Source organism: Bison bison, unplaced genomic scaffold, assembly GCF_000754665.1.
Source record: "Bison bison bison isolate TAMUID 2011002044 unplaced genomic scaffold, Bison_UMD1.0 scf7180017864471, whole genome shotgun sequence".
Lineage (NCBI taxonomy): Eukaryota > Metazoa > Chordata > Mammalia > Artiodactyla > Bovidae > Bison > Bison bison.
The window spans coordinates 6,605,326-6,610,486 of NW_011495032.1; the positions used below are offsets into that span (position 1 = coordinate 6,605,326).

Genomic DNA, 5,161 nt, shown 5'->3' on the forward strand with positions numbered 1-5,161 from the left:
CCCCCGCGCCGCCGGCAATCTCTCAACAAGTATATTTGCTGAGGAATTTGAAAAATCCACTACTGCAACTTGATCTGTGTGCGATGGATGGGGAGCGGCGCAGAGAGAGTTGGGCGCCAATCCTATTAAGGGTTTAGAAAGGGGAGCGTTTCCCTCAGACGGGGCCCGGGGAGAGGGGCCGCTGGTAGGAGGAGAAGGAAGGGAGCGCGTGCGTGTGTGTGTGTGTGTGTGAGCGCGCCCCCCATGTCGGGGGAGGGGGCGCTGGAAGTGCACCCAACTGGGTGCCTTTTCAGCCCGACAGTAATTGCTGTCACTTCCTAGGAAACCCGACTTCCACTACGCGAAGATCTGGAGATGGAGCCGGAGCGCCTCACCCCGGGTGCCCTGTCGCAGGGGCGCTCGCGGGCTTTGGATCTCCCGCAGGGTGCCTCCCTCCACTCCCCTCTCTTTTGTGTCTTTTTGGTGTGACTTTCAGAATTGATCCCGGCCGGGGAAGAGTCGACCTTTTCCCGGAGTGTGGTGCTGGGCCGCGGGGATCTTTTACTGCGCTGCTCTGCCTTCTCGCTAGGGCATCCCGCGCGGCGCTCGGGCTCCTGGGAGGACTTTGCAGCCCGGTGGCCGCGGCCGAGTCCCGGGACCCCCGCCCTGCCGTCCTCGCCAGGCGTGTGAAGGTTTAATCCCGACAGCTCCAGATAAAGGGAGAAGTTGTAAAACGCTCATATGCTGTTTGCCGACGAGGCTCAGGGGGATGTTGGAGCATTTGAAAGTAAACGGTTCCCTCGCAAGCGGCATAAAATAGTGTTTAAACAAATATTGTATTGGCGTGCTCAGGGGGCTCGGTGCCAAAAAGGAAAGTAAATAAACGCTGAAATCCAAAATATACAGCGATGGAAAGCCACGGAATAGGCGGGCTGGTCACCAATCTCCTGAGGAGATCTGTTTGTTCTACCACCTGACCCAGAAGCCCCCTCCCCGCCCACTTCCTTACCTTGCCTGGGAGTTTCCTTTCTTCGGTGGCTTCCCTGTCCCGTGGGGGCCTCAGAGCGACTTTGCACTTGCCTCTGCCCGGAAAAAAAAACTCATTGTGTAGCTACCCGGGCTGGTCTCCCCAGGGCTGGCATGGGCACCCTAACTGTGCCTGGCTGCTTTGACTTCTGGTGGCCTTCAGGCTTGCCCCAGCTTCTGGTCTGGCCAGGGTCACTGATTCTATAGGGAGGCAGGAGGCATCCAGACCACTGCAGATACATCCCTTCAGGACCCCACCTCTTCCCTTCTTGTGCCTCTTTCTTCCTTCATCTTTCCTGCTTTCGTTTTCTCAGACCTACTGCTTCGACCCTGATGGCTGAGGGTTCTCCCCAAGATTTAAGGTCCCAGTCAGACCCAAACATGTAGAGAGTTGTCACTTGTCTGAGTTTCAGAAATTAGTTCTGGTTTGTGATATTTAGGATGGTTTGTATTTCCCCTCTGCTGGGAGAAATAAACTAATTTCGTGAGGTTAGTTAGTGATGGTAGGGGGATTTAAACTCAGGCAGGAAGCACTCCAACGGAGGTGAGGCCCCCACTCACCCAGGAAATAGGCCTCAGGTGACCTGACTGTCCCTTGGCTAGGCATCTGAGTGAGACTGTAGTCAGCTCAGTCTGTTTTCAAAGTCAGTGGGCTGAGAATGCCAATAGGAAGGAGGAAGACACTCCCAAATCAGGCCCGGGCTCACTGAGGACCAAGGCAGGCCTGACTGTTAGGGAGAGTTTTCTTTTCTTTTTTTTTTTTTTATCATTCTTCATGGGAATGGTTTGGAGGGGAATTTGTACAGGGTTCAGACCCCTTCAGCAGAGCATCCCAGGCTGCTTCCAAACTCATATGGACCCTGCCTGTGGCCTTGGAGGGGACTTTTTGGCTTGGCCCATCTTGAAGGGTATGTGGGGTTAGAGAGGCCCTTCTGGCCGGGCAGCCTTAGAAAGGAGGGCTGGTGTGTGTTCTGGGAGGGCCAGTGTGTGTTCTTGGGGATGCTCCAGCTCACTCATGGAAGAGGGGGCTACAGGGCTGCTTGTCAATGACTCCTTGCCGGGCTGCAGGGGTCTTGGAGGCTGTGTACTGTAGCTGGCTTGTTTGCACTGCAGACTGAAAGATACACAAATGCTTCATGCTTTGTGTACTCCCACAAGTGCCCTGTACACAGTACAGCCCTTAGGGTTGGATTAGCCAACCTGGCGATTCAGCAGGCAGGCTGACAAAATTGAATATTTGCCTAAAAAACACCCTTCTTTCAGCAGGACCTCTCTTGACCACCCAGAGGAAGGCAGAGGAACCTTCACCCTACAGATGCCAGCAAGTCCCTCTAACTGGGACCAGGCAGTTTTCATGGGCACTTTGAAAGACTGTGTGACCCCTACACACCCAGCTGACTTGTGGAAGCACAAAAGGCGAGCCCAGTAGCTTTATGGACTCAAGGGGTAGGGCAGCCTGCCTTTTCCTGGGAAAAGTGTGTTCAGCCGCATTTCCTTTTATCCCATGACGCTGGCTCATAGGCCAGCTCCAGGGAGGTGGAGCTACCTGTCCTGCTTCTTTAGGATGCAGAGGGGTTCTACCTGTGCCAGGCCCTGTTTCCTGGTGCTCAGGGATGGTGCTCGGACCTAGCCGTGGAGGGCTGCAACTGTATCCCCTGGAACCTTTGAAAAGGAACCCCTCCCCGGGGTAGCAGCTCCCTGCTTTTCTTCTTTTCAGTAAGTGTCAGAGGCGTGCACACTTGAAACATGTGAAGAATACCAAAGAGGAAAACTGCACTCTTAGATTTCAGAAAATTCAGAGAAGCCACAGAGGTGATTGTACAAGCCACCAGAATAGGCCCGGTTTCAGTGATAAAGGCTCACTGGCTTCTAAAGAAGGCTGGAGGGGAGGCTGCTCTTTAATTGTGGCCTCAGGTTTGTTTAAAAGATGGTTTGGGAAGGGGTCCTGGGACGGCTTTGTCATTTGGCAATGTCTTTTGGTAAAGAACAACAGCTTCGTTGGTTTTAAATAAATCCTTGCCACCAGATTTAATACTGCGTATTCCAAAATGAATTTGAATGTTTGCTGTGGACTCCAAAGGATAAAAAAAAAAAAAAAAATCATCGATCATTGTTTTTTTTTTTTTCTTTCCATGTTTTTTTTGATCATTGTTTTTAGGTTTGGAGGGTGACCAAAATATCCTAAACCTACAAAACTATGTTTAACCCCCTGGGGGAATACCCTAGTGATAACAGCAGACTTTCTGCCTGTTTAGTATTTTATTTTCCTCACCTCCTTTATCAACAAAAGCACCCTCAATATAGTTGCTTGTGTTCTGCTTCTAGCTTTTTAAAAATCATACTGTGTGAGGGAAAATAACTCACTTAAGATGTGACCAAAGAGTTCATATAAACTGTTTTTGAGATTTTTGGTTTAAAGTGAATAAGTTCATGTGGTTTTGTGTGTGTGCATGTGTGTCATAAAAAGCCCCCCAAAAACAGGTTGCCGGGCAATGTGTTTTAACTGTGAGTGCCCGGTTTCAGGCATTAGCATAAGAAAAAAGTTTTAGTGCATTTCCTATTGTCTTGAAAGAAGAGTTTCAGCAAAGGGAAGGAAAGCCGAAAAAGGGTGATGGTCCATTGAGATTCTGCGGCAGCCCCAGCTCGTCATCTGGCCTTGAAATCTGTGATCGGATATCACTTTTATCTCAGTTTTCCATTCTCCGGCCTTTTTCACACGTTCACTTTTTGTCAAGGTTTATTGATTACGTTTTCTTCTCTGCAAATCTGTGGAAAATTTAATGAACCAAACACAGCAGTGAAATAAAAGGGACTTTTTATTCATTAGCAAGGGATTGATTTCCCCCCTTGGGCGGAGGGCCTCTGGCCTCTTGAGAGGTAGTGAGCGAGTGAGAGGGGGGAGGGGGTGGCCCTGCCCCCGGGCTGAGGCGGGGCCTCCCGGCTGACCAGCGCCGTCTCAGCCCCGGACTCCCGTCCGCACTCCATCCTGATGGTTGTTCTGTGCCAGCTGCAGACCTCAGCCTCGACCTCCGGGATCCGGGTTCCTCTGGGATCGGGGCTCCCTGGGCTTAGGGGGCGGAGTAGGGATGGGGATATTTGTGTTCACCCTGGCAAACCTCTCGAGTGCCTGGGCCTTCCCCGGGACACAGTTAAGTAGGGCCCTTCCTCCAGCCCCGGCTTTCAGACCTGTAATTAAGCAAAGCCCCTGGTGTGATTACGCTGTGCTGACTCGGCTGGGTTCTTTGGAGCCGCTTCCCTCTACGAAACAGAGTGAACTTTAGCTCTTTGTAGCGGCTTCCTGGGTAGCCTGGGGTCGGATTCGATTGCACGTCTGTCTGTCTGTCTCCCCGACACCCGCTTTGTCCTTCTCTGCCCGCTTTGTCTCCTCCCTGTCCATCTTCCTTTCCCCCAGTCTTCACTCTCGCTCTCTCTGTCCCGCCTCTCCCCGCCCTACGTCTTCTTTCTCTCCTCGCTCCTGTCTTTTCTTTCCCTCCCTCTCCTCTTTCTTTAGGCATCTTTTTATTTCACTCCCCCTCCGCTCCCTCCTCTGTCTCCCCGCCCCTCCATTTTCTGCCCCGCGGAGGGCTGGCTGCGAGGCCTCCGGGAAGCCGCGTGTCCAGGCCACCGGGACGGTGCCCGAGTACCGGGACCCCTCCGCGCCCCGAGCCGCTCGCGCGCCGGCGGCGCCGCGTCCCTCCCACCTGCCCGCCGGCCGGGTTTGCGGCGCCCAAACAATGGCCACATTGTCCTGGCCGCGCACCGGCCGCCCCCGGCGAGTGGCGGCAGGCCGGACCCTGCTCGTGGCGGCTCGGGAAGAAAGCCAGCGGCCCAGATCCAGATCGGGCGCCTTTGGCGCCGGGTAGGAGACCGGAGCGCGCCCGCGCTCACCTGGGGAAGGCGCTTCTCCCTGCCCACGGCCGCTGGCCCTCCCTCCCTCTTCCCAGTGGCTCCCCACCCACTTCTCCGAGAAGAGAAGGGGATTCATTCGACTTTAGGTGACAGTTTGCAGAGTGAATTGAGAGCATTTCACTAAAGCCAGGAGAAGAGGGGCCACGTTACCAAACTTTTGGCGGCATCAGAAAACTTTTTCCAGAAGGCATATTTGCGAGTGACTGGAGCCACGAAGGCCTCCTTTTGCCCTATCCATCCGCCTTCT

The 5,161-nt window shown here is 53.6% G+C and overlaps 1 protein-coding gene across 1 annotated transcript in view; it reads left to right on the forward strand.

Moving 5' to 3' along the window:
* The window catches only part of GLI2 (GLI family zinc finger 2), a 265,521-nt gene that overhangs the window by 1,142 nt on the left and 259,218 nt on the right, over window positions 1–5,161 (forward strand). The gene's annotated exons all lie outside the window — the stretch shown is intronic.